At 43.4% G+C, this 13,595-nt stretch overlaps 1 long non-coding RNA gene across 1 annotated transcript; it reads left to right on the top strand.

Annotated features, from left to right (window-relative positions):
• The first annotated feature begins 244 nt into the window (after positions 1-244).
• On the top strand, positions 245-10,979 carry LOC121232888. Its single transcript, XR_005931744.1, has 3 exons — positions 245-255; positions 3,500-3,503; positions 10,297-10,979. It is a non-coding gene; the product is annotated as an uncharacterized LOC121232888 (long non-coding RNA).
• Positions 10,980-13,595: the final 2,616 nt, after the last annotated feature.

The following is a 13,595-nucleotide window of genomic DNA, read 5'->3' as shown; positions in this document are numbered from 1 at the left end:
TCTGGGACAAGTGGTGGAATTAAAAGAACAAATTGAAGCAGAAAAGGGTTAGGTGGAATTTTTGTAGGCTGTTCTTAAGGGACGACTCCTTGTAAGTACTGCTTGTAGTGATAGTTTTGCAGGACCAACTAGGAAATGAGACAAGAGGTTTTGTTGTTGAGCAAGTGCTGTGATGTGTCTAGCTGTGTATTTAATACCTTTTATTGTGTGTGTTTGTCTGTGTATGTTTATTGGATATGGTGTATGTAGTATTGTGTTATAGTGAACATGGTATATGCAGTCTGTGTTCTAGAATTTGTGTTGTATAGTGTGCAGTGTACTGTGTAGTATGTTGTGTGTTGGTTTGTTGTGTGCCAGCACATGGATTGTAGGTTGTGTGTGTGCTATTTGTTGCATATGCATTGTGTTTATATATATGTATAAATACATATTTTGTGTATTTATACAGCTGCATTATTTTATTAATATGATATAATACGCATTATACCTAATATACCTACAGAGTTAATAAAAGTTTTTATGAAACAATATTGTTTAATTATATACTGTCACATATTGATAGTAATATGTGATGCATTTTAGGTATGATACAATTCATAATATATAATATATATTGGTATAATTATATGTATGATACATGCATCTTCTAAACCGAGGCTGTTTGTAGCAGCAATAATCAAGAGTGCTTAGATGCCCATTTAAAGTAATCAAAACAGTTTTAGCAGGAACTCTGCCCCCTAAAAGGGTGGCCCAGAGAGCCTCTGTGTGGAACGGTATCCATCAGGCTTAATTGAACTCCCCACAGTGAGGGCCGTACCTCTGGTACTGGAAACCCCAATGAATAAATATGCTTGGAAAGCAAAAGATGCTCATGGAAAAGAACATAAGATCAACACCAGGTGGATTATTCCATCCTTCTAATATCAACTTGTTTCCGGTTCCTTAGAATGAACTGAGTCTGTTTTTCTTTTCTCTTTCAGGTGAAGACTCTGGAGCCTGCCTGAAGGAATACATGAAGCTGTTAATTATCTGTGTAGTTTTGTCAGTGATTGCTTTGTTAATATTTATAGGATATTTGGCATACCACCGCAGATGTTGTTTTGGTCGACCACTGTCGCCGCCTTTAATATCTGGGGAAACTCCTGTGCCCCCCTCTTCAGCTCAGGGTGGCAAAATGAATTTATGGCTCTAGGCCAGCAAGTGGCCAACACTTTTAATCTGACTAATTGTTGGGTATGTGGTGGGCCTTTAGGTTTGGAAAGCTGGCCATGGACTGCTGTCCCTATTTCCCTTGAATGGTTAGTGAGTAATTACAGTGAGGTCAAAAATTATTCTTATTGGGGTGAAGACACACAGCCCTGGACAATACGATACCCAGCCCAAGGCGAATATTGCTTGAACTGAACACAGAAGAGTGGTATCCCTGTGGGAAATAGCAAATGTAACTGGACCTATACGTATGGAAACCATTGTTATAGTTTTTCTGACTGTGCTCATACTAGCACACGGTGGGCATGGGTGGGTGAAGATGGAAATGAGAAGTTGTTTGACACCTTTTGGTCACCTACGGATCAAACAGGCCCCACTCCATCTTTGAGGCATTATGGACAGGCCTTAAACACAATGACTTATTGTCTATGGAAAAACAAAACAGGGGCATGGTTTTGCCGTATCTCAGACACATGAAATCGAACAACTTCTCTGTTTCATCCCCTTGGGATAGACAATACTACGTATTTTCAAATTCCCAAAATATCTCTAGGTCCATTTGAAAATGGTACTTGAGCCTTAAACGGTCACTGTTGGGTGTGTGGCCAACGTGCCTACAAACTGCTACCAGCAAATTGGACTGGAGTGTGTTATATGGGGGTAATTCGCCCCTTGTTTTTTCTGCTCCTGGAGGATGAAGGGGATGGACTGGGTGTTAAGGTATATGATGATAACAATCGATATTGGCGGTCCATTGATACCTCTATAGCAGGTGGGAGTGGTCAAACCTGGGGCAAGGACGAGTGGACCCCTCAATGTATCATACAACATTATGGACCTGCCACCTGGAACCCCAACAAGGGGGTTAGCAGTGCTCGAGAACCTATGTATAATCTAAATCGCATCATCCGGTTACAAGCTGTCCTAGAGATCATTACCAATGAGACAGCCCGTGCCCTTGACCTATTGGCGGATCAAGCCACACAAATGCAAACAGCAATATTACAACATCGCATGGTTCTCGATTACCTGCTAGCCGAAGAAGGAGGTGTTTGTGGTAAACTAAATGATTCTAACTGTTGTTTAAAAAATGCTGACAGCAGGAAAATTGTTAAGCAAATTACTGCGGGAATACAAAAGCTGGCCCATGTTCCTGTCCAGACATGGAAAGGCTGGGACATTGGTATGTTTTCCTGGCTTCCTGGTGGTCCATGGGTTAAGCGAATCCTATTTTACTTGTTGTGTGGTTTTGCCATGTTGTTGTTTTTACCATGTATCGTTCCATGTTTTATACAATTGATTCAACGTGTTGTAACTAATATGCAATTTGCAACTACTGTTTCACCTGACGGTGTTAAACGAATTCGCACTGTGTGTCGAACCACGCCATCGGTAGTACGGATTGTATGAAATGCTCTTTTCTGTTTTTTTTCTATATAGCTATCTTTTCTCAAAACCACCATGGGTCCCGAAGCAATCTTTGAGCCATGGGGTGGTCTTGTGAGAGACTGAATTGTTATCTTGAGCTATTTGTCTCAAAGGTTGTTTGTTGTGAGAGACTGGACTATCATATCAAGCCATTTGTCTCAAGGATTGTTTGCTGTGACCAGCCACTTATCCCAAAGATGGCTTGTTTAAGCAGGGCACTCTGTCCAAAGGGATGATTATCAGGCCACTGAGGCATCCAGGGGAGGAGACAGGCCAGAGCCAGCAAAGAATGTGGAGACTACCATTCTCATGGAAACTGTAGTCTTTGAGATAAGGTACTGGTTTCTGGTGTTGATCACACCAAGGTCGTGTGATAGACGAAACCTGCAGCACGTGAACAGTGCATGAACAGTACGTATGTGCATGCATCATCGAACTATGCCCTATAAAAAACCGTGGAGACAAGCCGTGGTGTGCACCCACCACCGAAGAATTGAAGACTGAGGATCAGTGGGATGCCTGTGGCAGTACACTTTCCCCCTGCCCCATCCCACCAGCAGGAAACGAAACTTCTCCAGGCAGGCAGAAGGGGAAGGAAAAAAAAAACCCTAAACCCTAGAGGCTGCAGGTTGAAATTTGAACTGGCCAATCGAGATGCGCCAGGTACACTGAGGTGACCTTCTTGGCCAATAGGGATTAAATGACCACAGATCAGATTCGACAGGGGTATAAACGGGGTCCCGCCAGAGGACATGTTGGAATCAGTCCTCCTCGGAGCAGCGGGTCTGCAGTCGGGGACTCCCCCTAGGGTTGGGGCACCGCCCGAGGTAACTCCTCAAGGGAGAGAGCCCTCAGCTTTTAGCTGAGTGATATGCGCATTTTGAGTCATCACTTTTAAATCTCAAGGATTCTTAAGTTGCCTTTGTAGTAATTCCCCTTACACCATTGAGCCTGTAGTTCACTACTGTTACTGGAGCTCTAACTAACTTTTTACTGAAGAATAAATCTGAGCTTTAACACCTGTTGGATTTGAGTGTGCGTGCATCCGTAACAATGCCGCTGGATCCATGGTGGTGACTATCCTTGCAACTGTATCCCGACTGCTTGCTTGATTTCTTCCTTTTCTTCCATTCTATCCTATCACTACTATTTTCTACTTTTGATACTTTTGATAATAAAAGCTCTTTTGGGTATACAGCATTTGACCTCGTTTGTGTCTTAATCTTGCTTTTGGGACCATATCGAAACCTTCCCCAACATTGAATTGGGACAACAGCAAAGTAAGGAAGCGCTGTGGCAAGCACAGGAACCTGCCAATTAACAGCTAAACAACTATAAAGGCTATAAATTCCGTCTAGCACAGTGTGATCAAATCTGCTTTTATCTCAAACCCCTTGAGTCCCTGTTTGGGCACCAAAAAGGACTGTGGTGCATTTACCCCAGCCAGCAGCCAAGCACCCACACAGCTGCTTGCTCAGTTCCCTCGCCCACAGGACAGGGAGAAAATAGAAGGAAGGCGCATAAACTTGTGGATCGAGATAATTACAGTTTAATAGGTAAAGCAAAAGCTGTATGTGCAAGCAAAGCAAAAAAAGCAATTTATTCACTACTTCCCATTGGCAGGTAGATGTTTAGGTACTTCCTGAAAGCAGGGCCTCAGCGTGCATAATGGTTACTTGGGAAGACAAAGACCATAATGTCACAGATGGTGTGATGCACTTCACTCACAAGAGCGAAGCAACGATATATTTTATTGACATGAGACAATGAGTTAAGAAAGTTCAATGGTAAATGCGACAGTTGTTTAATGAGTTTTGATGGCATGGTATCCTTGAGTATTTACTGCATAGAGGACAGGGTCAGACAAAACTGTCAGGGAGACCCTCCCGTTGAGTCATGAGGTTCAGAAAGGACCCCCTTGCATTCTAAACTCCTTTTTTGAGGGGAGTTTAGGTGCAGCTGGATCCAGAGTTAGTCCCAGACTTGGTCAATGGCTTATATCTAAAGGATTATATATGCACAATCAGTCCTTTATATCACTTAGCTAAGATTTCAAAGTTTCAGTGCTCTTATTCCCAATTCACTTACCAAGTATCTGAGGCGACAAGGATTCTCTCAACCTTGAGGAGTAATTTTGAGCGGCATCCCTACTGAAGGGGAGATCCTCATGTGCAGCCCACTGCCATGCAGGAGAGCTCAATGGGCCCTGGGCTGTTGACTATTTATGGAGTAAGATGATTGACTCATACTCATATTTGCATACCAGCCATATTTTGGTTGGCGCATGCTCAACTAGCCCTTGGCTACTGTGTTGTTATCTGTCTTCCCTGAATCCACTTTGAGCCAGATGCAGGAGCTATCATGACCAGATGCATCCATTATGACTGCCACTGGTGGTTATCACTTGAGCAGGGAAATAAAGGTCAGGTTGCAGGGAGGGAGCACATCATCACATATAACCACAACTGCCACTGCATCCTCCCCCTTTCCTTTAACTTTTATTGCTGAGCACAACATCATATGGTATGGAATATCCATTTGGCCAATTTGGGTCAACTATCCTGGCTATGTCCCCTCCCAACTTCTTGCTCACCCCCAGCCTACTCTTAGGGGCAGCAGAGCGAGAAACAGAGGCAGCCTTGATGCTGTGCAAGCACTGTTCAGCAATAACTAAAACACTGTTGTGTTATCAACACCGTTTTGGTCACAAATCTAAAACACAGCACCATATGGGCTCCTATGAAGAGAATTAACTCCATTCTAGCTAGACCCAGCACAACAGGCCATGCCATGTCTTTGTCCACATAAAATCATGCATCAGGAGTGGCAGATTCTACCTCATGAAGATAAAGTGGTTATCAGGCCAGGGCTAACAGACTTGCTGGTAGTGACTCCTGAGTCTGAATTTGTTGCTTGGCGATACACTTGCTTGTTATTAGATCATTTAGTAGAGTCCCAGGAAATCCTAGATGAAGGTCAAATGAAGATGCCCATTTGCTTAGCAGGATTAGAGTTATAATAATAGCTTCCTAAGTACTAACTGCAAAATGTAGAGCTTGTGAACAGATGATAAGGTGTTCATCCTCATAGTGCACATTGTTCTCAGAAGCTGTAATTGGTGTAAAGTACTATCATTTTTACATATATATTTATTATGCTGTGATGATGGCCTAGAGGACAATCTTCTCTCCATTCTTCATCCATATTCATCCACCATATTCATCCTTAATATCCCTCCATTATTCATCCATAATATTCATCCATGTTCCTCATACAATTCTTCATCCACATCTTAGGGAAGATGTAGACTGCCATGAATTACTGCCCTTTAAAAATATTTCCGTTGCAGGATTACAGCACAAGGAGTAACTGACAAGCATGGAAAACCCTTTCTGGAGCACATCACACCTTGCAGATTCAGGTGGTCAGCTGTCGTGGTTTAACCCCAGCCAACAACTAAGCACCATGCAGCGAGCACAGCTCGCTCCTGTCAGGGAATGTAGCGAATCTGCTGAATGCCTGACAGTGCGTGAGCAGCGTGACCTTGAGCAGCTCGTGGTGTATCCTTGAGAGTCTGGAAAGTCCCGAGCAAGAAAATGATAAGAAGAACCGTCTTGACGAATCTGCAGCAAAACTGTTACCCAATCATGAATTGTTAGTTACTAACTAAACCAATCATATATGAACACATACTCTGAAGAAAGTTATAAAAAGGCTTGTTAGAACAATAAAGTAGCCATTTTGGCACAATCTGATGTTTGTCGTGTCCGTCTCTACTGTGACAAATGGTGACCCCGACGTGATCGGGCGAAGTGATCATTTAAAGAACATATTTTGGTACTAGATAGAAATATTGCGGCGGCGGGGAGAGCTGCTGAGAAGTATTGTGGCAGCGGGGAGAGCTGCGGAGACGGAGCCTGGTGAAGCTGAGAGCAGAGGGAGTCTGCTTGGTCCGGACCTGAACTTCGACACCTAAAAAGGTGAGCCACCGGGGACTAAACTGTTAGAATGGGGCAGCAATTAACAAAAGAAGAGGAGACAATTTTGTCTACCTGGAAAGCCCTATTAAAAAGAAAAGGGGTTAAAACCACCGAACAAAACCTGGAAAAGATTTTGATATGGAGTAAGATGCAAGGCTTTGAAGCCACAACAGTTACTGTATTCAGTGTGAGTGCATGGCAAGCAGTAGGATGGAAAATATTGGATGAGATCTCTAAAGGACGGAAAGAGGCATGTGAGTTGGCGATTATATGGCGTCTATTAAGCGAGACCCTGAAGGAATAGAAAGCAGAATGTGAGGTGAATGATGAGCAAAAGAAAGATGAAAAACCAGAAAGTGTTAGGAAGGGGAAAGTTTGTGGCCAAGGAACAAATGAAGCCGATGCCGCAGCATCAGCGGTAGCAGGCAGGAAACCCCTCACGGGCAAAAGCAGATCATGCCCTCGTCCACCTTCTTCTCCTCCGCCATTAAATATTTTACAGGGCGATGAGGGGCCCTCCCCACCCAGTGGTGCAGCAGCGGCACCTAGCGGTGCAGCAGCAGAAGGGGTGACCCCATCGGCTCCCCCCCGAGGAGGAACATACAGCGAATCCGGCGAATAACACAGAGCCGGAAAGTGAGAACAAAAATGAAAGTGAGGGAGAAGAAGCTTTAACTGCCGCTATGCAAGCTCTGCATCTTATAGATAAAACCATAGTGAAAAAAGCCCCGCCATGGACTCTCCCTCCATCCACAGTAACTGTAGTCCCAAGATCCCCTGATCAATTTTGGGAGGGAGTTAAGAAATATTCTGCCGAAGCTGGCAACTGGGATCTAGTTGAACGCCTCAGCCCGTGCTCTCCAATACCAGCATGTCCGAAGCCTGTAAACATAACAGCAGAGGCTCCTGGTACATTTCCTGTTTTCAAAGCTGCTGCAGGCACAAACCAGCACAATGAGCACAATCCAATTAGATGGAAAGTGGTGCAGGATTTGCAGAATAAAGCACAAAAATTTGGAATCAATTCTCCTGAGGTGATGCAACTTATTCGAATAATCAGCACGGATCTGCTGTGTCCATATGACATTACACATCTCGCACAAGTGCTGTTTCAGGCCCTATCTTGGACTGACCAATTTGCAGTTGCAACCTTTATTGGAATTATTAAAAAATTCCACTGATCCAACAGAACCCAGAATATTAAATAAGGAAGCGTTAAATGTAATTCACATGGTGGAACAATGCATATACAAGAAATTTGTTTCTTGAATAGATCTGTCTCAATTGGTACAATTCTTTGTACTAATTGACAAAACTGTGCCATTTGGTGCTTTGGTGCAGTGGAATTCTGAGTGGGATGACCCATTATATATTTTAGAATGAATGTTTTTATCATTCCGGCCACGAAAAACTGCTCCTGGATTGTTTGAACTTATTGCTGATGTAATCATAAAAGCCAGAAAACGATGTTTAGAACTAACAGGACGTGATCCAGCTACGATTGTTTTACCTGTTCAAAATTGGTATTTTGAATGGTGTCTGGCAAACAATTACGAGCTGCAAGCGGCCATGGCGGGTTTTCAAGGGCAGATATCGTATCATCTACCGTCACACCCGTTACCGAACTTTGCTCGAGAAGTACCATTTGGTCAGAAAAATCTAAACCAGCCAGAACCTGTGAAAGGCCCCACTGTCTTTACAGATGGCTCGGGAAAAACAGGTAAAGCAGCAGTAGTATGGTATGACAACAACAACTGGAACAACAAAGTAGTATATCAAAATGGTTCTCCACAAGTAGTAGAGCTGCGTGCAATGGCTGTTGCTTTTTCTATTTTTTCTACTCCTGTAAATATTGTAATTGACTCAGCATATGTAGCTAACAGTTTCTCGCCTAGACAAAGTGGTTTTGACGATGTTAGACAATCAATTATTATTTGATGTGCTTTTAGAACTCTGGAAAGGTATTCAACTACGGACAGAACCTTATTTTATCATGCACATCCGGAGTCATACCACTTTACCAGGATTTTATACGGAAGGTAATGCCAGAGCAGATGCTCTTGTTTCTGCTATGGCTCTGAGTACTGTTCCTAACCTGAAGCAACAAGCTGTATTATCACATCAATTTTTTCATCAAGGTTTTCGAGCTTTACGACAGCAGTTTGGTTTGTCCCATACTGAAGCTCGCTCCATTATAGCTGCCTGCCCTGATTGTCAAGGAACTCACACTCCAGTGTATTTTGGTACTAATCCCAGAGGTATGCAGGCTTTACAGATTTGGCAAACTGATGTTACTCATATAAATGAATTTGGCCAACAGAAATATGTTCATGTTTCTATTGATACTTATTCTCATGCTTTGGTAGCAACAGCACATACTGCAGAAACAGGAAAAGATGTGATTCGACATTTGCAGAAGGCTTTCTCTATGCTTGGCGTGCCACGCCAAATTAAAATGGACAATGGCCCAGCATATGTTTCACAGAAAGTTCGAACATTTTTTAATTCGTGGGGTGTTACTCATGTTACAGGAATTCCCCACTCCCCGACAGGACAAGCAATTGTTGAGCGTGCACATGGCACGTTGAAGCGGCAGCTTCAAAAACAAAAAGGGGGAATGATTGGGGAATCACCACAGGCATGTTTAGATAAAGCAGTTTATGTTCTTAACTTTCTCCATTATGGGGATAATTCTTCTCTACCTCCTCTTTTTCAACATTTCTCTTCTCTTTTTTCAACACAGAATTTACAAAAAGGCATCAAAGTACATGTTAAAGATTTAATTACTGATCAGTGGGGTGGACCATGTGAGCTATTAACCTGGGGAAGGGGTTATGCTTGTGTTTCCACAGACGCCAGTCCTCGCTGGGTTCCTGCTCGGTATGTTCGGCCTGTATTGGAACCTGCCTCAGGGTGAAGGATGGATGGTCTCACAACCTAAACAAAATGTTTGGGTCACTTTAGCAAGCATGACACATCAGGACACCATGTGTCTCGCCACCGCAAGCCCTGAAAATCCATTTTCTACATGCTTGGTAGGAATACCCGTGGACACATGGCCGAACTCACTGCAGATCCCGAATCTCTGTAGTTCTCCAGAAAATTGTACAAAAAACTGGGATGGTGTGTATGCACACCTCTCGCAGGTTACCCAGGAACCCCAAGAGTTAGAATTACTAGGATCTGTAGTGATGGATGCTTGTGTATTTTTTAATTACTCTTATAACAATAGTGCTTGCCGAGGCCAAAATGTTAATGCAACTAGTATTCTCTATCGCAATGCAACTGCGTGGTGTAATTACACGGCACCTAATGCTTCACGATCCTCTGTTGTTCCTCTTGCGCTACCTCCTGGTGTGTTTTTAATCTGTGGAGATCGTGCCTGGGGAGGCATTCCATCTAAATTGAATGGAGGCCCGTGTAGCCTCGGACACCTCACGTTATTAACACCAAATGTGTCAATGATTCTGAACATGACTCGAAAACATAAGTGAGTCCAAAGGACTGTTCATCATTTTAGCACTTCCTGTCAAGATAACCTTGAATTCTGGAATCGAGGCCAGATAATAGCAGCCTCCATACTGGCACCAGGAGTTGGCGTTGCAAATGCCTTAAGAACTTTAAATAAGTTGGGATGTTGGCTTAGCAAACAAACTAATGCTACCTCTTTAGCTTTAAGTGTCCTTCTAACTGACGTTGATAATGTTAGACATGCTACGCTACAAAATAGAGCTGCAATTGATTTTTTGCTATTAGCACAAGGACATGGTTGTGATGAGTTTGAAGGGATGTGTTGTATGAATCTATCCGATCACTCAAAATCCATTTACAGTAGTATTCAACAATTAAAGAAGGAAGTCAGGAAGTTGACAAAAAGCGATGAGTCAGCTTGGCTAGCAAAGATGTTCGAGGGTTGGGGATTGTCTGGATGGTTGATATCTCTGCTCAAGACTGTGGGGGTAGTGATCTTGATTGTGATAACTGTGCTCCTAATGTTGCCCTGTCTTCTCAGCCTTCTGCAAAGGGCCCTGCAGAGGGCCGCCGGAGCAATATTTTTAGCACAAATACAAAAAGGGGGAATCGTCGGGGAATGTAGCGAATCTGCCGAATGCCTGACGGTGCGTGAGCAGCGTGACCTTGAGCAGCTCGTGGTGTATCCTTGAGAGTCTGGAAAGTCCCGAGCAAGAAAATGATAAGAAGAACCGTCTTGACGAATCTGCAGCAAAACTGTTACCCAATCATGAATTGTTAGTTACTAACTAAACCAATCATATATGAACACATACTCTGAAGAAAGTTATAAAAAAGCTTGTTAGAACAATAAAGTAGCCATTTTGGCACAATCTGATGTTTGTCATGTCCATCTCTACTGTGACACGCTCCCACCCAGTGGGATGGGGGAGACAATCGGGGAAAAAAAGTAACATTTGTGGGTTGAGATAAGAACAGTTTAATAGGACAGAAAGGAAGATAATAATAATGCTAATAACAATGATAAAATGACAATAATAATAATAAAAAAATTGGAATATACAAATGATGCACAATGCAATTGCTCAACACTTGCCGACCAATGCCCAGTTAGTTCCCAGGCAGTGATCCACCTCCCAAGCTAACTCCCCCCAGTTTATATACTAGACATGACGTCACATGGTATGGAATACCCCGTTGGCCACTTTGGGTCAGCTGCCCTGGCTGTGTCCCCTCCCAACTTCTTGTGCCCCTCCAGCCTTCTTGCTGGCTGGGCATGAGAAGCTGAAAAATCCTTGACTTAGTAGAAATGTGTCCTGGTTTCAGCTGGGATAGAGTTAACTGTCTTCCTAGTAGCTGTTACAGTGCTATGTTTTTGAGTTAGGTATGAGAAGAATGTTGATAACACTGATGTTTTCAGTTGTTGCTAAGTAATGTTTAGTCTCAAGTCAAGGATTTTTCAGCTTCTCATGCCCAGCCAGCGAGAAAGCTGAAAGGGCACAAGAAGTTGGCACAGGACACAGCCAGGGCACCTGACCCAAAGTGGCCAACGGGGTATTCCATACCATGGGACGTCACGTCTAGTTTAGGAACTGGGGGGAGTGGGGGCGGGGGGATCGCCGCTCGGGGACTAACTGGGCGTCGATCAGCGAGTGGTGAGCAATTGCACTGTGTGTCACTTGCATATTCTAATACTTTTATCATTACTGCTGTCACTTTATTAGTGTTATCATTATCATTATTAGTTTCTTCTTTTCTGTTCTATTAAACCGTTCTTATCTCAACCCACAAGTTTTACTTCTTTTCCTGATTTTCTCCCCCATCCCACTGGGTGGGGGGAAGTGAGTGAGCGGCTGCGTGGTGCTTAGGTGCTGACTGGGGTTAAACCACTACAAAATGCTACTTAGCAAAAACTGAAAACATCAGTGTGTTATCAACATTCTTCTCATACTAAATCCAAAATATAACACTATACCAGCTACTAGAAAAAAAAAAAACCTCTATCCCAGCCAGAACCAGGACATCAGCTGAGAAGTTTCAGGGTGGACAGGAGTTCAGGATGTTGGGCACATATTGGGGAAAGTTATGCTGTGACCAGATGGAGAAGCAGAAAGAGTGGAGGCTTGGTGACAAAGAAAAAAATGGTCAAATCTCCCTCACCTTTGAGATGCTGGTGCTGTTGCTCTCTTGGTAGAAAGAAGCTTCTCTTCACCTGCCCCAGTTGTATTATGACAGCAGTGATTTATGTTTTATATTCATCAACACAGTACACTCAGACAATTGTACTGTTGCTCTCCTCAGAAGCAAAAAGGCTGACAGCCTCCTTTATGCAGTTCTGGGTTAAATTTCTGTTTACCATTTTCCCTGGACTAGATGGAGAGAATGAGGTGGGAGCAGGGTACAGCAGAGACATGGGGAGAAAGATTTTTTTTTCCAGGGTATTTGGACCATGAACCTACAATCATCTCTGACCTTTGAATAAATAGAGGATTCCACTTTGAAGTGCTTGCACAGTCCTTCAGTGTTCACAAGCATAAATAAGATTAATTTTAAAAAAAGGGAAATCCCTGTGTAAGGATAATTAAACAGTGACTATTAACCCCACCGTAACAAAGCTCTTCAATGCAAAATGAACTTTGCCACCTTTGTGTCTGTGTGTGTATGGCTGTGGAAAAGTATTAATCATAAAAACACATTGACAAATTTAGTCTTTATTCACCTCTGTTAATTTTCATCTTTCACAGTAAGGTAGTACAATTGTCTTCCTGAAACTCAATATCCCTCTCTTCCACTCCTTTTTTTCCCTAGAAGGTAATTTTAAAATCTCTTCTGACACTTCCGATTGATCTTATAAATCGTCTAACACACACATGCGCACACAGAGCAGCTAATCAGGATGTTGCTGGCTAATTTAGCCCTCCTGCTTTGATATGGGGCTACATCTGGCTGGTGACCAGTCACCAGCAGTGTTCCTCAGGGCTCAATTCTAGGGCCAGTTCTGCTCAATATTTTTATCAATGATCTGGATGCAGGAGTTGAATGCACCATTAGCAAGTTTGCTGAGGATACCAAACTGGGAGGTGCTGTTGACTCTCTTGAGGGACAAGAGGCCTTGCAGAGGGATCTAGATAGATTGGAGCATTGGGCAGTCATCAGTGGCATGAAATTTAGCAAGAACAAATGCTGGATTCTGCACCTGGGACAGAGTAACGCCGGGCACAAGTATAGATTGAGAGAGGAGTGGCTGGAGAGTAGCCCTGCAGAAAGAGACCTGGGGGTGCTGGTTGACAGCAGGCTCAATAGGAGTCAGCAGTGTGCCCTGGCAGCCAAGAGGGCAAACCACATCCTGGGGTGCATCAAACAAAGCATAACCAGCCGATCAAAAGAGGTGATCATCCCTCTGTATTTAGCGCTGGTGCGGCCTCACCTTGAGTACTGCGTGCAGTTCTGGGCCCCACAATTTAAGAAGAATGTGGTCCTTGAATGCATCCAGAGGAGGGCAACAAA

Source organism: Aquila chrysaetos (assembly GCF_900496995.4).
Source record: "Aquila chrysaetos chrysaetos chromosome W unlocalized genomic scaffold, bAquChr1.4 W_unloc_1, whole genome shotgun sequence".
NCBI classification, from domain to species: Eukaryota; Metazoa; Chordata; class Aves; order Accipitriformes; family Accipitridae; genus Aquila; species Aquila chrysaetos.
The sequence above is the reverse complement of the archived record's forward strand: the minus strand, read 5'-3'. Positions and strand labels throughout refer to the sequence as shown.